The sequence below is a fragment of the Saccopteryx leptura genome, chromosome 3 (genome assembly GCF_036850995.1).
Source record: "Saccopteryx leptura isolate mSacLep1 chromosome 3, mSacLep1_pri_phased_curated, whole genome shotgun sequence".
NCBI lineage: Eukaryota > Metazoa > Chordata > Mammalia > Chiroptera > Emballonuridae > Saccopteryx > Saccopteryx leptura.
In genome coordinates this window covers 183251345-183272498 of record NC_089505.1, presented here as the reverse complement: position 1 = coordinate 183272498, position 21154 = coordinate 183251345, and the positions used below count along the sequence as shown (strand labels likewise).

General features: G+C 38.4%; 1 protein-coding gene across 1 annotated transcript in view; it reads right to left on the bottom strand.

The window, feature by feature from the left end:
* BMP6 (bone morphogenetic protein 6) overlaps positions 1-21154 on the bottom strand; it is a 213511-nt gene that overhangs the window by 166669 nt on the left and 25688 nt on the right. The gene's annotated exons all lie outside the window — the stretch shown is intronic.

Genomic DNA, 21154 nt, shown 5'->3' with positions numbered 1-21154 from the left:
GGCCTGGTAAGATAATGTTGATTTCACAGAGAGCACTTTGATCTATTCAAAGTTTTACTTTGATTTTTACATTTTATTCACTGGGCATCTGAATTTCCATGTTAAAATACTAGGATCCAGGAGGTAAGTGACTGGCCCAAAGTCACCCAGCAGCAAAGTCAGGGTGAGAAGGTGGTGCTTCCCCCAACCCCCACGCCAACCTGATTCACTTCCTTTAATCCAGTGGTCCCCAACCCCATGGTCCTGGACCAGTACCGGTCCTTGGGCCATTTGGTACCGGTCTGCAGAGAAAGAATAAATAACTTACATTATTTCCATTTTATTTATATTTAAGTCTGAATGATGTTTTATTTTTAAAAAATGACCAGATTGCCTCTGTTACATCCATCTAAGACTCACTCTTGACGCTTGTCTTGGTCACGTGATACATTTATTCGTCCCACCCTAAAGGCCGGTTCATGAAAATATTTTCTGACATTAAACCGGCCCGTGGCCCAAAAAAGGTTGGGGACCACTGCTTTAATCCACATGCAGACTATCAAAGATACTCAGGAAAAGTGCCAAATAAATTATTTACAACTCTGCATTTTCTGGTTCAATTTCACTAACTCAGTTTGTCACACCAACTCAAAAAAGAAAAAAAAAAAACCTTTTAAAATTGACTTCTTAAATAAGAATGGAATCAGCCGGTGTTTTAAAATTTACTTCTTTGTTCTTTTACTCACCTCAAGCTCTTAAAATCTGATTTGTTTAATCCCATATAATGAGTCTTTTGTTTAAAATTCAAAGCAAGTTCAAGGCAACAGCTGAGAGTTAGAAGGGCCTAAGGAGCATATGTTTTACTGATTAGGCCACTGAGGTCTAGAAAGGTTAAGTGACACCTAGGTCACCAGCTAGTTAGCGGCCAAAGCAAGACTAGAAACTAAGTGTTCTGGATTTCAGCATGCATGGTGACGAATGAGTTCTAACTGCATATAGCTTGTGTTTTCTTCACCCATGATCTGACCTTAGCTACTCAAGGAACCATCTGGCAAAATTCACATCTGATGGAATTATTCCATGGCAATATATGGCCTGCCTAGAGACACAGGTTCCTAGTAAGACTGACAATATTATTAGTGTTGAGGACATGTACATGGTCATGGGGAGCTTAAAGAACATCTAACTTTAGCCCTGGATGGATAGAGCATCAGCCCAGCATGCGGACATCCTGGGTTCAATCCCCAGTCAGGGCACACATGAGAAGCAACCATCTGCTTCTCTCCCCATCTTTCTCCCCCTTCTCTTCCTCTTCCCTTCTTACAGCCAGTAGTTCCATTGGTTTGAGCATCAGCCCCAGGCACTGAGGATAGCTAGGTTGGTCCAAGCACTGACCCCAGACTGGGGTTGCTGGGTGGATCCCAGTCGGGGCACATGTTGGAGTCTGTCTCACTATCTCCCCTCCTCTCAGTTAAAAAAAAAAAAAAAAAAAAAAAAAAAGATCTAACTTCAAGAAACACCTCTCAAGTCCCAAAGCTAGCAGTGAGAATTATATCCCAAAAAGGGAAAACCTTTCTTGTACCATTTAACCATTCATAATCTAACTCAATGGTTACCATGTTTCAGGCTCTGCTTGAATACACACAAGAATAAGACAGTCCCTGCTCTTCAAGCTCTGGTCTAGGGGAAGCAGTCCACTCGTGCTGGTTTTACATGAGACACCTCTACTCCACCACTGTCACATGGCTCACTCTTCAAACCACAGATGCTCCCGTGTGCCTGGCAAGCAAACAGAGAAGGGAACGTTGGCTCCACCTCCTGTTGTCCATGTGAGCATGCAGAAGGTAGGCAGAGAAATGGTGAATGGTGTTGTGGTTAGGTCAAAGGAAAGACTGGGCATCAAAATTGTTAGGCACAGCCTGACTCTAAGGCTGCATTGTTCTAATGTATCAAGCTTGGCAATGGGCCTCCTGCATCCACTCCCTCTAAAGCAGAGGTTCTCAACCTTTCTAATGCCGTGACCCCACAATACAGCTCCTCATGTTGCGGTGACCCCAAACCAAAAAATAATTTTGGTGGCTACTTCATAACTGTAATTTTGCTACAGTTATGATTCAGAATGTAAATACCTGATATGCATTATGTATTTTCCGATGGCTTTAGGCGACCCCACCAGGGTCGTGACCCATAGGTAGAGAACCGCTGCTCTAAAGCATCCTAATGCTTCACCTTTTAGCTGCTACCACCACAGCTATTCAAAAAAGAGTCAAAATTAACACACAAAGACCACAAAGCACTGCACAGAAGACAGAGCTTTTGTTCATCTTGCTTTAAATAGGCATGGCTGCAAACCATAGCTGTCCATTTTCCAAACACAAATCTAGTGAGGTCTTGCAAGTACCTGGTAGAAACCCACACAAATGTCTTGTTCTTTAGGAAATGCCAAGTGGTGAGTGTATAGCCAAAATTCCCTGAATCTATTTCTGAGTCTGCCAGTAATTTCTAGCCTTCAGGAGAACCTTTGTTCCTTCGTTCAGCTCCCTGCTTAGGTGGTGGGAATATCACTTATCTCAGTGTGGTGGCTACTCAACTTGCATTCACAATTTCAATATGAATTCAGAAAGGTGCTGGCAATTGCACAGATGATCATCTTTTCAGAAAGAAGCTAAGCTATAATTCCATAAGGCAGTATGTGAGCATTTGTGAAAAACATGCATTGGGTTTGTTTTCCCCATGCACGAGTGCTGTTCTCTAACCAAAAAGAATGGTTTGCCATGATTCTGTTTCTCATCTGATCTGCAGAGCTTTGATCTAGAAGAGGAGCCACTTCTCAGGAAATGTGTCACAAAGGAAACTTATAAAGATCATTTGAGGCAGGATTCTAAAATATATGAACTTTCAGAGAGTTGCCATTTTAGCAGGCTAGAGAGTGGTAACCAGAAGTTATGACTAAGGGCTGTAGAAAGAATGAAGAGAATGCTAAATGGGATTTCCTTCCTGTTCTGCTGTGCAGCAAAGTTTCAGAGGGAGAGAATACAAGAATGTCTATGAATAAAAAGCTTTGGGTGCATTGCATAACAGTAAAGGACACCAATGGAATGCTGGGTAGAGTGAGGAAACATAAGGAAAGAGGTATGGAAATGCAGGCAGAATCTCTAAATCTAGTCTTTTTTCCAGCATAAAGAATTCCTTATCGGAGATGACGTCAGAGTAATGGCGCAATAGGAAGCGATACCGATAAATCTCCCCCAAATCTCAACAAGATCTTCAACCAGAAACAGAAAAATCTATCCTTGGAGCCTCCCGATGTTTCCAAATACACCCGAAGGTATGGTCGAGCGAAAAATTGGCTAAATATATAATCAAACCCCGAAGGAAATAGGGAGTAAGAAATGCTCTGCCTTCCTCACTAACCTAAATAGGGCTGCTTTCACTGGGAACTGAGAATATAGAAACTAAGGCGGGCAAAGGGGGTGAATAGATCCAGGCCACGGCACAAATGGCCGAACTAGGCTGTGGCATGGAGATCCAAGCCAAGGAAAAACTGTTCCTGTGGCAACCCAGGCAATACAAGCTAACACTTGCGCCAAACCCAGACAAACAAAGAAAAGTGGGGCAGCCATTTTCCCCGATCTCCTGGTCAGCACGCGCAGATAGTGGGCGAGAGATTCCTTTGAAAGCTCCAGGAATGGGCACCCGTGTTATCCCACGGAGAGGCAGAGTCAGAGGCCTTTGTGTGGGCCGAAAGTGGAATCTCCGGGCTGCCCCAGCGCCCTGAAAAAGCCGCGCACAGAGAGGGAGCAAGAACCAATTCCAATGCTGGAACTTTTCCGTGTGGGCGGGGGTTTCACTCAGAGGGTGAGACTTCCGGCCTGATATCCTGGTCGGCGCGCATCAAGAGTGGGCAAGAGATTCCTCCGAGCACCTGAGCAGTGGGCACCTGTGTTATCCCACAGAGGGGCAGAGTCAGGGGCCTTTGTGTGGGCCAAAAGTGGAATCTTGGGCCACCCCAGCCCCTGAAAAAGCCGCGCACAGGAAGGGAGCGAGAGCCACTTCCAACACTGGAACTTTTCTGTGCGGGTCGGGGTTTCACTCAGAGGGTGAAGCGGCCGGCCTGATATCCTGGTCTGTGCACGCAGATAGTGAGTGAGAGATTCCTCCAAGTGCCTCGGCACTGGGCACCCATGTTATCCCACAGAGGATCAGAGTCAGGAGCTTCTGTGTGGGCCAAAAGCGGAATCTCCAGGCCACCCCAGTGCCCTAAAAAAGCCACACACGGGAAAGGAGCGAGAGCCAATTCCAACGCTGGAACTTTTCCGTGCGGGCAGGGGTTTCACTCAGAGTGTGAGACTGCCGGCCTGATATCCTGGTCTGTGCACAGATAGTGAGCAAGAGTTTCCTCCAAGCGCCCGGGAGTGGGTGCCCGCCCACATTACTGGACAGAGTGGCAGAGCCAGAGGTCTTTGAGTAGACAGAAGCCCTGCCCGATTATGCTAGCAACTCGGACTGACTGAGCCTTACCCAGAGCCCTGTGCTGAGTGGGAACAGAGTGGGGAGTTGCCAGCTCTTTGAGCCTATTACTATCCAGGCAGAGGCAGCAGCAACCCCATAGCTGGATTATCAGGCTACTAATTGAGGAAGGAAAGACTAGGAGAAAGGCTCCAGGAACACGGACTCTCTCACTGTCAGAGCCTATAAATGCTAATGAGCCTCGACTGCCAACGAGACTGAAGCACAATACATGACATCGCCATAGAAACTTATCAACTGCAAACCTCTACCTGAGCGTGCCAAAGGGGCAGAACCCAGGGTACAGAGTCACCGACCAGGAAGACGGAGAGAAAAGAAAAAGCAAGAAGATAACCTCTCAAAATCAAGAATAATCCGCAGACTTTATAACCTATCCCATTTTATTATATTTGTTCGTTTGTTTCTCTTATCCTCATTCTTGATTTTTTTTTTCCTCCTCCAATTTGGTTGTTTAACTCTCTGCTGGTCTTACTCTCTCCTCTCCTTGAACTACACTACCCATAAGTGTTACATCTCCCATTATCTTTTCTTTCCTCTTCCTTTCTATGAGGGTTGCACTCCAAAACCCTTAACTCTCTCTCTCTCTCTCTCCTCTTTTTTATTTTTTCTTCTATTAGTGGTTCCCTCTTTTTTTCTCTCTCTCTCTCTTTCTTTTCTCCCTCTATATTAGTTTCTTCCTTTCTCCTTTATGTCTCCTCTCATTCAAACCTCAATAACGAACAAATTATCTTATCTGAAACTCAAACTTATGTTTGTGGCATTTTGGGGGGTTTTTACTTCACCTTTTTAACTCACTAGCACTGCTCCCATCCCTGGATCTCCATTTTATCTAGTTCTTGTTCCACTAAATACAATAGTAACTTTTTAATTTGTCCCCCCATTTTCCTGTTTCCCTCTTATTCCTCTCATCATAACTCTTAGTGAACCAACACCTAAAAGCAAATCATTTTATTCTTGACCCAAATTTTTTCCTTATTTGCTTTTTGTGAGTCCATAACCCCTTTTTTTTCTTTTTTTTTCCTTTCTTTCTTTTTTTTTTCTTTGCTCCTTTATTACTTCTCCCCAATCCAGGCCCTCCATTACAGACATTGTTTGCTCTATTTAGTACAATATAATTCACAGTTCACCACAAGATTTTCTCAAGAAAGAGGGGAGAGGAGAGGAGAGGAAAAAAGGAGGGGGAAATAATTTCCTTTTTCTTTTAATTGTTATTTTATTTTTCTTTATTTAATTATTAATTTTTTTAAAAAAAACAACTCCTTGATTTCTTATTTTTTTAACTTTTTATTCTTTATTAAATCTCATTAATACTATCAACAAACCACCCTCAGATGCCATTAAGAAAGAGAAAATCGAATATCATGGATACAAAAGAAAGAGAGGTAGCACAGATAGATGAGGAAAAATCTATGGAGAAAAAATTTAACATATTGGATACCTTGGAGTTAAAAGACAAAGAATTTAAAATAGAAATCCTAAAAATACTCTGAGATATACAAGAAAACAAAGGCAATTTAGGGAGCTCAGAAAACAACTCAATGAACACAAAGAATATATTTCCAAGGAAATTGAAACTATAAAAAAAATCAAACAGAGATGAAAAACTCAATTCACGAGCTGAAAAATGAGGTAACAAGCTTAGCTAATAGAACAGGCCAGATAGAAGGTAGGATTAGTGACACAGAAGACAAGCAACTTGAGGCACAACAGAGAGAAGAAGAAAGAGACTCAAAAATTTTTTTAAAAAGTGAAATAGCCCTATAGGAATTATCTGACTCCATCAAAAAGAATAACATAAGAATAATAGGTATATCAGAGGGAGAAAGAGAGAAAATGGAATGGAGAACATACTCAAACAAATAATAGATGAGACCTTCCCAAGCCTGTGGAAAGAACTAAAGCCTCAAATTCAAGAAGCAAACAGAACTCTGAGTTTTCTTAACCCCAACAAACCTACTCCAAGGCACATCATAATGAAATTGGCACAAACCAATGGCAAAGAAAAATTCTCAAGGAAAAGAAGAATACAACATATAAAGTAAGGCCCATTAGATTATCATCAGATTTCTCAACAGAAACTCTACAAGCTAGAAGAGAGTGGACCCCAATATATAAAGTCCTGAAAGAGAGGAACTTTCAGCCACAACTACTATACCCATCAAAGCTATCCTTCAAATATGAAGGAGAAATAAAAACATTCACAGATACAGAAAATATGAGGGAATTTATCATCAGAAAACCCCCACTCCAGGAATTACTAAAGGGGGTTCTCCAATCAGATACAAAGAACAAAAAAAAACAAAGCCACAAGTAAAAACTCCAAGAAGAACACAATAAAACCAAATTTAAACTGTGACAACAACAAAAAGAAAGGGGGGGAGAGGATGGAGATTAACAGTAGCAAAGGATGATGGAGTGCAAAAGTACTCACAAAATAGAGCACTACAATGAACAGGATAGGAACCCTTTTCATTACTTAAAGGTAACCACCATTGAAAAAACCACCACAGAAGCACATGATTTAAAAAAGATAACAACAGAGGAAAGATGTATGGAATACAACCAAATAAAAACAAAAGATAGAAAAACAAAAGAGAAGGATCAAACAAGACACAAAACTAACAGAAAGCAATCTATAAATGGCAATAGGGAACTCACAAGTGTCAATCATTACACTAAATGTAAACAGATTAAACTCACCAATAAAAAGGCACAGAGTAGCAGAATGGATTAAAAAAGAAAATCCAACTGTATGCTGCCTACAGGAAACTCATCTAAGTAACAAGGATAAAAACAAATTCAAAGTGAAAGGCTGGAAAACAATACTCCAAGCAAATAACATCCAAAAAAAAGCAGGCGTAGCAATACTCATATCTGATAATGCTGACTACAAGACAGCAAAAGTACTCAGAGACAAAAATGGCCATTTCATAATGGCTAAGGGGACACTGAATCAAGAAGACATAACAATTCTTAATATATATGCACCAAACCAAGGAGCACCAAAATATATAAGACAGCTACTTATTGACCTTAAAACAAAAACTGACAAAAATACAATCATACTTGGAGACCTCAATACACCGCTGACGGCTCTAGATCAGTCATCCAAAAAGAGAATCAACAAAGATATAGTGGCCTTAAACAAAACACTAGAGCACCTGGATATAATAGGCATCTACAGGACATTTCATCCCAAAGTAACTGAATATACATTTTTCTCCAGTGTACATGGATCATTCTCAAGAATTGACCATATGTTGGGCCACAAAAACAACATCAGCAAATTCAGAAAAACTGAAGTTGTACCAAGCATATTTTCTGATCGTAAAGCCTTGAAACTAGAATTCAACTGCAACAAAGAGGAAAAAAATCCCACAAAAATGTGGAAACTAAACAACATACTTTTTAAAAATGAATGGGTGGGAGTGACGTCACAGAAATGGCGCCATGAGCAGCGTGTCCGACAGATCTCCCCAAAATCACAACAAATTTATCAACTAGAAACAGTAAAATTTATCCTTGGAGCATTCCGGAGTTCCACACAAACTGAAAGCGAAAGGACTGTTATCACTTGAATCTGAGACACGAGGGTGTAGAGAAAGCTAACTACCGCAGGGACGTTCATTCAAGCCGCGGAGGGAGTTCGCCTGTGTGCTATCAACAAGACCACCCTCAGATGCCAATAAGAAAGAGGAAATCGAATATTATGGATACAAAAGAAAGAGAGGTAACACAAATAGATGTGGAAAAATCTATGGAGAAAAGACTTAACATATTGGAAGCCTTGGAGCTAAATGACAGAGAATTTAAAATAGAAATCTTAAAAATACTCAGAGATATACAAGAAAACACAGAAAGGCAATTTAGGGAGATCAGAAAACAACTCAATGAACACAAAGAATATATTACCAAGGAAATTGAAACTATAAAAACAAATCAAACAGAAATGAAAAACTCAATTCACGAGCTGAAAAACGAGGTAACAAGCTTAGCTAACAGAACAGCCCAGATAGAAGATAGGATTAGTGAAATAGAAGACAAACAACTTGAGGCACAACAGAGAGAAGAAGAAAGAGACTCAAAAATAATAAAAAACGAAATAGCCCTACAGGAATTGTCTGACTTCATCAGAAAGAATAACATAAGAATAATAGGTATATCAGAGGGAGAAGAGAAAGAAAATGGAATGGAGAATATACTCAAACAAATAATAGACGAGAACTTCCCAAGTCTGTGGAAAGAACTAAAGCCTCAAATTCAAGAAGCAAACAGAACAACAAGTTTTCTTAACCCCAACAAACCCACTCCAAGGCACATCATAATGAAATTGGCACAAACCAATGGCAAAGAAAAAATTCTCAAGGCAGCCAGGGAAAAGAAGAGTACAACATATAAAGAAAGGCCTATTAGATTATCATCAGATTTCTCAGCAGAAACTCTACAAGCTAGAAGAGAGTGTACCCCAATATTTAAAGCCCTGAAAGAGAGGAACTTTCAGCCAAGAATACTATACCCATCAAAGCTATCCTTCAAGTACGAAGGAGATATAAAAACATTTACAAATACAGAAAAGATGAGAGAATTTATCAGCAGAAAGCCCCCACTCCAGGAAATACTAAAGGGGGTTTTCCAACCAGATTCAAAGAACAAAAGAAAACAACACCACAAGTAACAGCTCCACCAAGAACACAATAAAACCAAACATAAAATGTGACAACAAAGGAAAAAAAGGGGGGAGAGGATGGAGATTAACAGTAGCAAAGGACGATGAAGTGCAGAAATACTCATAAGAAAGGGTACTACAATGAATATGGTAGGTACCCTTTTCATTACTTAATGATAACCACCCTTGAAACAAAACACCACAAAAACACTTGACTTAAAAAAGGTAGCAAGAGAGGAAAGAAGTATGGAACACAAACAAACAAAAACAAATGATAGAAAAACAAAAGAGAAGAATCAAACAAGATACAAAACTAACAGAGAGCAATTTATAAAATGGCAGTAGGGAACCCACAAGTATCAATAATTACACTAAATGTAAATGGATTAAACTTACCAATAAAAAGACACAGAGTAGCAGAATGGATTAAAAAAGAAAATCCAACTATATGCTGCCTACAAGAAACACATCTAAGCAACAAGGATAAAAACAAATTCAAAGTGAAAGGCTGGAAAACAATACTCCAAGCAAACAACACCCCAAAAAAAGCAGGTGTAGCAATACTCATATCTAATAATGCTGACTACAAGACATAAAAGTACTCAGAGACAAAAATGGTCATTTCATAATGATTAAGGGGACGTTGAATCAAGAAGACATAACAATCCTTAATATATATGCACCAAACCAAGGAGCACCAAAATATATAAGACAGATACTTATTGACCTTAAAACAAAAACTAACAAAAATACAATCATACTTGGAGACCTCAATACACCGCTGATGGCTCTAGATCGGTCATCCAAACAGAGAATCAATAAAGATATAGTGGCCTTGAACGAAATACTAGAACACCTGGATATGATAAACATCTACAGGACACTTCATCCCAAAGCGACAGAGTATACATTTTTCTCTAGTGTACATGGAACATACTCAAGAATTGACCATATGTTGGGCCACAAAGACAATATCAGCAAATTTAGAAAAATTGAAATTGTACCAAGCATATTTTCTGATCATAAAGCCTTGAAACTAGAATTCAACTGCAAAAAAGAGGGGGAAAAACCCACAAAAATGTGGAAACTAAACGAAATACTTCTAAAAAATGAATGGGTCAAAGAAGAAATAAGCGCAGAGATCAAAAGATATATACAGACAAATGAAAATGAAAATACGACATATCAGAACCTCTGGGATGCAGCAAAAGCAGTAATAAGAGGAAAGTTCATATCACTTTAGGCCTATATGAACAAACAAGAGAGAGCCGAAGTAAACCACCTAACTTCACACCTTAAGGAACTAGAAAAAGAAGAACAAAGACAACCCAAAACCAGCCAAAGAAAGGAGATAATAAAAATCAGAGCAGAAATAAATGAAATAGAGAACAGAAAAACTATAGAAAAAATCAATAAAACAAGGAGCTGGTTCTTTGAAAAGATCAACAAAATTGACAAACCCTTGGCAAGACTCACCAAGGAAAAAAGGCACAGGACTCAAATAAATAAAATCCAAAATGAAAGAGGAGAGATCACCACAGACATCATAGATATACAAAGAATTATTGTAGAATACTATGAAAAATTATATGCCACCAAATACAACAATCTAGAAGAAATGGATAAATTCCTAGAACAATACAACCTTCCTAGACTGAGTCATGAAGAAGCGGAAAGCCTAAACACACCAATCAGCAGGGAGGAAATAGAAAAAACTATTAAAAACCTCCCCAAAAATAAAGGTCCAGGCCCAGACGGTTATACTAGTGAATTCTATCAAACATTCAAAGATGACTTGGTTCCTATTCTACTCAAAGTCTTCCAAAAAATTGAAGAAGAAGCAATACTTCCAAACACATTTTATGAGGCCAACATAACCCTCATACCAAAACCTGGCAAGGATGGCACAAAGAAATAAAACTACAGACCAATATCTCTAATTCACAGATGCTAAAATACTAAACAAAATACTGGCAAACCGAATACAACAACATATTAAAAAAATAATACATCATGATCAAGTGGGATTCATCCCAGAATCTCAAGGATGGTTCAACATACGCAAAACGGTTAACGTAATACACCATATCAACAAAACAAAGAACAAAAACCACATGATCTTATCAATAGATGCAGAAAAGGCTTTTGATAAAATACAACACAATTTTATGTTTAAGACTCTCAAGAAAATGGGTATAGAAGGAAAATATCTCAACATGATAAAGGCCATATATGATAAACCATCAGCCAACATCATATTAAACGGCATAAAACTGAGGACTTTCTACCTTAAATCAAGAACAAGACAGGGTTGTCCACTCTCTCCACTCTTATTTAACGTGGTGCTAGAAGTTCTGGCCAGAGCAATCAGACAAGACAAAGAAATAAAAGGCATCCATATCGGAAAAGAAGAAGTAAAGGTATCACTTTTTGCTGATGATATGATCCTATACATCGAAAACCCAAAGGACTCCACAAAAAGTTTATTAGAAACAATAAACCAATACAGTAAGGTCGCAGGATACAAAATTAACATACAAAAGTCCATAGCCTTTCTATATGCCAACAATGAAATATTAGAAAACGAACTCAAAAAAATAATCCCCTTCACGATTGCAACCAAAAAAAATAAAATACCTAGGAATAAACATAACAAAGAATGTAAAGGACCTATATAACGAAAACTACAAGGCATTATTAAGAGAAATAGAAAAAGACACAATGAGATGGAAAAATATTCCTTGTTCTTGGATAGGAAGAATAAATATAATTAAAATGGCCATATTACCCAAAGCAATATATAAATTTAATGCAATTCCCATCAAAATTCCTATGAGATTTTTTAAAGAAATGGAACAATAAATCATCAGATTTATATGGAACTATAAAAAACCCCGAATAGCCAAAACAATCCTAAGGAAAAAGAATGAAGCTGGGGGCATTACAATACCTGACTTTAAACTATATTATAGGGCCACGATAATCAAAACAGCATGGTATTGGCAGAAAAATAGACACTCAGACCAATGGAACAGAATAGAAAGCCTAGAAATAAAACCACATATATATGGTCAAATAATCTTTGATAAAGGGGCCAACAGCACACAATGGAGAAAAGAGAGCCTCTTCAACAAATGGTGTTGGGAAAACTGGAAAGCCACATGCAAAAGAATGAAACTCGACTATAGCCTGTCCCCATGTACTAAAATTAATTCAAAATGGATCAAAGACCTAAATATAAGACCTGAAACAATAAAGTACATAGAAGAAGACATAGGTACTAAAATCATGGACCTGGGTTTTAAAGAACATTTTATGAACTTGACTCCAATGGCAAGAGAAGTGAAGGCAAAGATAAATGAATGGGACTACATCAGACTAAGAAGTTTTTGCTCAGCAAGAGAAACTGATATCAAAATAAACAGATAGCCAACTAAATGGGAAATGATTTTTTCAAACAACAGCTCAGATAAGGGCCTAATATCCAAAATATACAAAGAACTCATAAAACTCAACAACAAACAAACAAACAATCCAATAAAAAAATGGGAAGAGGACATGAACAGACACTTCTCCCAGGAAGAAATACAAATGGCCAACAGATATATGAAAAGATGCTCAGCTTCATTAGTTATTAGAGAAATGCAAATCAAAACTACAATGAGATACCACCTCACCCCTGTTAGATTAGCTATTATCAACAAGACGGGTAATAGCAAATGTTGGAGAGGCTGCGGAGAAAAGGGAACTCTCATCCACTGTTGGTGGGACTGTAAAGTAGTACAACCATTATGGATGAAAGTATGGTGGATCCTCAAAAAACTGCAAATAGAACTACCTTATGACCCAGCAATCCCTCTACTGGGTATATACCCCAAAAACTCAGAAACATTGATACGTAAAGACACATGCAGCCCCATGTTCATTGCAGCATTGTTCACAGTGGCCAAGACATGGAAACAACCAAAAAGCCCTTCAATAGAAGACTGGATAAAGAAGATGTGGCACATATACACTATGGAATACTACTCAGCCATAAGAAATGATGACATCAGATCATTTACAGCAAAATGGTGGGATCTTGATAACATTATACGGAGTAAAATAAGTAAATCAGAAAAAAACAAGAACTACATGATTCCATACATTGGTGGAATATAAAAACGAGACTAAGAGACATGGACAAGAGTGCGGTGGTTACCAGGGGTTGGGGGAGGGAGGACATGGGAGGGAGGGAGGGAGAGAGTTAGGGGGAGGGGGAGGGGCACAGAGAACTAGATAGAGGGAGGCGGAGGACAATCTGACTTTGGGCGAGGGGTATGCAACATAATTTAATGACAAAATAACCTAGACATGTTTTCTTTGAATATATGTACCCTGATTTATTAATGTCATCCCATTATCATTAATAAAAATTTATTAAAAAAAAATGAATGGGTCAAAGAAGAAATAAGTGCAGAGATCAAGAGATATATACAGACTAATGAAAATGACAATATGACATATCAGAATCTATGGGATGCAGCAAAAGCAGTGATAAGAAAGAGGGAAGTTCATATCACTTCAGGCATATATGAACAAACAAGAGAGAGCCCAAGTGAACCACTTAACTTCACACCTTAAGGAACTAGAAAAAAAGAACAAAGACAACCCAAAACCAGCCGAAGAAAGGAGATAATAAAAATCAGAGCAGAAATAAATTAATTAGAGAACAGAAAAAATATAGAAAAAATTAATAGAACAAGGAGCTGGTTCTTTGAAAAGATCAACAAACTTGACAAACCCTTGGCAAGACTTACCAAGGAAAAAAGAGAAAGAACTCATATAAACAAAATCCAAAATGAAAGAGGAGAAATCACCATGGACACCATAGATATACAAAGAATTATTGTAGAATACTATGAAAAACTTTATGCCACTAAATTCAACAACCTAAAAGAAATGGATAAATTCCTAGAATAATACAACCTTACTAGACTGAGTTAAGAAGAAGCAGAAAGCCTAAACAGGCCTATTAGTAGAGAATAAATAGAAAAAAACATTAAAAACCTCCCCAAAAATAAAAGTCCAGGCCCAGACGGCTATACCAGCGAATTTTATCAAACATTCAAAGAAGACTTGGTTCCTATTCTACTGAAAGTCTTCCAAAAAGTTGAAGAAGAAGCAATACTTCCAAACACATTTTATGAGGCCAACATAACCCTCATACCAAAACCAGGCAAGGATGGCACAAAAAAAGAAAACTACAGGCCAATATCTCTAATGAATACAGATGCTAAAATACTAAACAAAATACTAGCAAATCGAATACAACAACCTATTAAAAAAATAATACATCATGATCAAGTGGGATTCATCCCAGAATCTCAAGGATGGTTCAACATATGTAAAACGGTTAACGTAATATACCATATCAACAAAACAAAGAACAAAAACCACATGATCTTATCAATAGACGCAGAAAAGGCTTTCGATATAATACAACACAATTTTATGTTTAAGACTCTCAACAAAATGGGTATAGAAGGAAAATATCTCAACATGATAAAGGCCATATATGATAAACCATCAGCTAACATCATATTAAATGGCACTAAACTGAAGGCTTTCCCCCTTAAATCAGGAACAAGACAGGGTTGTCCACTCTCTTCACTCTTATTTAATGTGGTACTAGAGGTTCGAGCCAGAGCAATCAGACAAGACAAAGAAATAAAAGGCACCCATATCGGAAAAGAAGAAGTAAAAGTATCACTTTTTGCAGATGATATGATCCTATACATCGAAAACCCCAAAGAATCCACAGAAAGACTACTAGAAACAATAAGCCAATACAGTAAGGTTGCAGGATACAAAATTAACATACAGAAGTCAATAGCCTTTCTATATGCCAACAATGAAACATTTGAGAACGAACTTAGAAGAATAATCCCCTTTACGATTGCAACAAAAAAAATAAAATACTTAGGAATAAACATAACAAAGAATGTAAAGGACTTATATAATAAAAACTATAAACCATTGTTAAGGGAAATCGAAAAAGATATAATGAGATGGAAGAATATTCCTTGTTCTTGGTTAGGAAGAATAAATATAATCAAGATGGCCATATTACCCAAAGCAATATACAAATTTAATGCAATTCCCATCAAAATTCCAATGACATATTTTAAGGAAATGGAGAAAAAAATCGTCAGATTTATATGGAACTATAAAAAACCCTGAATAGCCAAAGCAATCCTAAAGAAAAAGAATGAAGCTGGGGCATTACAATACCTGACTTCAAACTATATTATCGGGCCATGACAATCAAAACAGCATGGTATTGGCAGAAAAATAGACACTCAGACCAATGGAACAGAATAGAAAACCCAGAAATAAAACCACATAAATATAGTCAAATAATTTTTGATAAAGGGGTCAACAACACACAATGGAGAAAAGAAAGCCTCTTCAATAAATGGTGCTGGGAAAACTGGAAAGCCACATGCAGAAGAATGAAACTGTACTACAATTTGTCCCCCTGTACTAAAGTTAACTCAAAATGGATCAAAGATCTAAACATAAGGCCTGAAACAATAAAGTACATAGAAGAAGACATAGGTACTAAACTCATGGACCTGGGTTTTAAAGAACATTTTATGAATTTGACTCCAAAGGCAAGAGAAGTGAAGGCAAAAATTAATGAATGGGATTACATCAGACTAAGAAGTTTTTGCTCAGCAAGAGAAACTGATAACAAAATAAACAGACAGCCAAGTAAATGGGAAATGATATTTCAAACAACAGCTCAGATAAGGGCCTAATATCCAAAATATACAAAGAACTCATAAAACTCAACAACAAACAAACAAACAATCCAATAAAAAATGGGAAGAGGACATGAACAGACACTTCTCCCAGGAAGAAATACAAATGGCCAACAGATATATGAAAAGATGCTCATCTTCATTAGTTATTAGAGAAATGCAAATCAAAACTGCAATGAGATACCACCTCACACCTGTTAGATTAGCTATTATTAACAAGACAGGTAATAGCAAATGTTGGAGAGGCTGTGGAGAAACAGGAACCCTCATACACTGTTGGTGGGAATTTAAAGTAGTACAACCATTATGGAAGAAATATGGTGGTTCCTCAAAAAACTGAAAATAGAACTACCTTATGACCCAGCAATCCCTCTACTGGGTATATACCCCAAAAACTCAGAAACATTGATACGTAAAGACACATGCAGCCCCATGTTCATTGCAGCATTGTTCACAGTTCCAAGACATGGAAACAACCCAAAAGCCCGTCAATAGATGACTGGATAAAGAAGATGTGGCACATATACACTATCGAATACTACTCAGCCATAAGAAATGATGACATCAGATCATTTACAGCAAAATGGTGGGATCTTGATAACATTATACGAAGTGAAATAAGTAAATCAGAAAAAACCAGGAACTGCATTATTCCATACGTAGATGGGACATAAAGGTGAAACTGAGAGACATTGATAAGAGTGTGGTGGTTACGGGGGGAGGGAGGAGAGGGAGAGGGAAAGGGGGAGGTGGTGGGGCACAAAGAAAACTAGATAGAAGGTGACAGAGGACAATCTGACTTTGGGTGATGGGTATGCAACATAATTGAACAATAAGATAACCTGGACTAGTTATCTTTGAATATATGTATCCTGATTTATTGATGTCGCCCCATTAAAAAAATAAAATTATTTTAAAGAAAAGAATTCCTTATCTAGAGTAATAATGTAAGTTCCTTTCTCTGAGGAAGAATGAAGGAATTGGAGACATTTCATAGATTCAAAGGATAAAACGAACTTAGGGGGGTTACAGGGGCCATACCTATTGGGTTGAATAGTACCCCCCCCAAAAAAAATTCAGATCTCAGAATGTGATGTTTGAACATAGGGCCCTTGCAGATAGAATTAGTTAAGATTAGGTCATACTGGAGTAGGGTGGGCCCTTAATCCAATATGATTAATGTCCTTATAAGAAGAAATAAAGAGACACAAAAACATAGTTTTATGTGATGACAAAGGCAGAGATTGGAGTGATGCTTCTACAAATCAAGGAATGCCAAGAAAAATACCAAAAGCTAAGAGAAAAGCATGGAACAGATTCTTTTTAGAGACTTCAAAAAAACACACAACCTTCTGATACCTTGATGTCAGACTTTTAGTCTCCAAAACTGTGAGAGAATAAATTTTTGCTGTTTAAAGTTACCCAGTTTATGATACTTTGTTATGGAATATCTGGGACATTAATATACAACACTATGCATTTTGAAAATGAAATGGTATTCTCATATAGTCTTTAAGTTGTCTTTGTTATACTGCACAATGGAACTCTCCCTCTGTCCATAAGGATTACCTGTTATGGAATTGCCCTTTCACCATAAAACATTTAGAAACCAGATAAAAGTTATGAAACAAGTAATATGAACCCTACAATAGCCCCAGATCACTGCCTGGAGAGAGTGTTAAGAGTAGGGATCAAATAGAACCCAATAATCTCACTGAGTTCAGGAGATGGAAACTAGAGTTTGGGGAGGCCAAAGTAGCTAAATTCCCAGAGCTAAATAGCAGAAAAAAGGACACACACACACACACAGAGCTCCAAAGATCTACAGAGGTTTCTCTAGTCTTGAGTTGAGTTCTAAACTGCTCCATATGAGAAAACCTCCAAGGCAGGAAAAGAACTATGGGGAAGCAGTAAGGAAACAAAAACCCCACATATATGACAAGCACTCACACAAGGCTGGGAACAGTTGTATGCCGAAGAACCGTCATGTAGAGACTTAATAATATATGAAGTATTAGGTACAGTCCTCAAATAAAAATGTGCTTTAGTAGTGAGATACATTATTCCTAAAATCAAGGCATCTCTGGATCCACCAAAACAAAGTTTAACAGCAAACTTTAAAAGGATCCTCAAACAGATCTCCAAGTGACTTAATTGCATACTAGAGTAAAATCTAACTTTCCTAAACAGAATATAACAAAATCCAACACACAGCGCCAATCAAAAATTAAGGAGCATGCAAAGACATGTAATTTATAACCAAAAGAAAAATCAGTCAATAGAAGCATACTCAGAAATGAAAGAGGCCCTGGGTGGTTGGCTCAGTGGTACAGCATCAGTCCAGCATGTGGATGTCCCAGGTTCAATTCCCAGTCAGGGCACACAGAAGAAGTTCTCATCTGCTTCTCCACCCCTCCCATTCTTGCTTCTCTCTCTCTCTCTCCCCCTCTCTCTTTCTTCCCTTCCTGCAGCCATGGCTCGTTTAGAGCAAGTTGGCCCCAGGCACTGAGGATGGCTCCATGGCCTCTGCTTCAGGTGCTGAGAAGAGCTCGGTTGCTGAGCAACAGAGCAACACCCCAGATGGGCAAAGCATCGCCCTGAGTGGGCTTGCTGGGTGGATCCCAGTCAGGATGCATGCGGGAGTCTGTCTCTCTGCCTTCCCTCCTCTCACTGAATTAAAAAAAAAAAAAGAAATGAAAGAGATAATAGTCAGTAGCTATTATAAAGAGCTATTATAAATCTTCAATGTATGCTCAAGAATTCAAAGAAAAACCAGAAGTATAAATATTAAAAATATCAGGAAATAAATGGAAGCTGTAAAATATGCAAATAAACTTTCAGAAAGCAAATTTTAAAATAACACTGGATGAGGTTAACAGCAACTTAAATACTGAGCAAGAAAATATTAGTGAGGCCCTGGCCGGTTGGCTCCGTGGTAGAGCATCGGCCTGGCGTGCAGAAGTCCCGGGTTCGATTCTCGGCCAGGGCACACAGGAGAAGCGCCCATTTGCTTCTCCACCCCTCCCCCTCTCCTTCCTCTCTGTCTCTCTCTTCCCCTCCCACAGCGAGGCTCCATTGGAGCAAAGATGGCCCGGGCGCTGGGGATGGCTCCTTGGCCTCTGCCCCAGGCGCTAGAGTGGCTCTGGTTGCACAAAGCAACGCCCCGAGGGGCAGAGCATCGCCCCCTGGTGGGCAGAGCGTCGCCCCCTGGTGGGCGTGCCGGGTGGATCCCGGCCGGGCGCATGCAGGAGTCTGTCTGACTGTCTCTCCCCATTTCCAGCTTCAGAAAAAAAAAAAAAAAATTAGTGAAGTTGAAGTCATAGCAATAGAAACTATGCCAAGTGTGATAACACTAAGAGAAAAAAAGACTGAAAATAAATGAACAGGGTTTGGTGAACTGTCAAATAATATAAAGCAGTCCAGCATTTCTGTACCTTGAGTCCCAGAAGGAGGGAAAGAAAGGAGAAGACTAAAAAGTGACTTGAAGAAATAATGCTAGATTTTTCTGAATTTGATAACAACTATAAACACACAGATCCAAAAAACTCAAAGAACTCTAAATAAAAAAAAAAAATCAGATAACAGTCACTCAATAGTACAATTGCTAAAAAACAGTGATAAAGTGAAAATTTTTTAAATCAGCCAGATAAACGAAGACACATTATGTACAGAGGAACAAAAATTAAAATGATAGCAGGTCTTTCATCAGGCCATTTAGGGTAAAAGACAATAGAAGAATATCTTTAAAGTGCAGAAAGGAAAATATGCTGTCATACTAGAATTATAATTTGAAAAAATTGAAAGTGAAAATCTTCCAAAACTTGACTTTTTCAGACAAATAAAAGCTGAGATAATATATCATCATTAAACCTGTATTGAATGGTTAAAGGTTAAAAAAAGTTCTTCAGGCCCTGGCCAGGTGGCTCAGTGGTAGAGTGTCGGCCTGTTGTGCAGGAGTCCCAGGTTTGATTCCCAGCCAGGGCGCACAGGCGAAGCGCCCATCTGCTTCTCCACCCCTCTCCCTCTCTTTCCTCTCTGTCTCTCTCTTTCCCTCCCGCAGCCAGGGCTCCATTGGAGCAGGGATGGCCCAGGCGCTGAGGATGGCTCTGTGGCCTCTGTCTCAGGTGCTGGAATGGATCTGGATGCAGCAGAGTAACGCCCCAGAGGGGCAGAGCATCGCCCCCTGGTGGGCATGCCGGGTGGATCCCGGTCGGACGCATGCGGGGGTCTGTCTGACTGCCTCCCCGTTTACAGCTTTGGAAAAATGCAAAAAAAAAAAAAAGTTCCTCAAGCAAGTGAATATTCTAGATGAAAATTTAGATCTACACAAAGGAAGAAACAAGAGAAATGGTAAATATGTACATAAATGTAAAATATATTTTCAGTTTTTTAATAAAAAAATAATTGCTCAAAACAAAAAAAATAACAAGAGAGTATTAAGTGGTTTGTAACATATGGAGAAGTAAGATGTATGACAACAACAGTACAAAGAATGGAAGGGGGGAAATTGAAGCATGCTTTGTAAAATTCTTACACTATATGTGAAGTGGTAAAACATTATTTAAAAGTAGACTGTGATAAATTCAATATGTATACTATGAAACCTAGAGTAACTACTAAAAATCTAATAATAAAATATAAAGGTTTAACCCATAATTGAGATAAAATAAAATCATAAAAGATATACAATTAATCCAAAAGAAGGCAAATAAAGGAAAAGGAACAAAGAACAGATAGGACAAATGAATACAAATAAAAAGATGGTAGATTTAAACTCAACACTGTCAATAATCATATTAAATGTAAATGATCTAAACACTGCCATTAAAAGGCAGAGATTGCCAGGTCATTTTTAGAAAACAAGTAGATCTAATTATATGATATTTATAAGAAATCCACTTTACATATAAAGACACAGATATGTTAGTTAATAGTAAAAGGTTGGAAAATCTACACAATTTAATACTTATTCAGAAAAGAAGAAAAGTCCATATTCCAGAGTGATGAGAGTACTTATCATTTTGGCATTCAGAATTTTATGGTGTAGATTTCTGGGCAAAGTCTGAATACCACTTTAAGCATTATATCTTTTCTCCACCTGATCTCCCCAAAAGCATCTCAAGCTCTTTGTGAATATGGCCATTTCTGAAACAAAGGTAGCCCTGCTATGAGG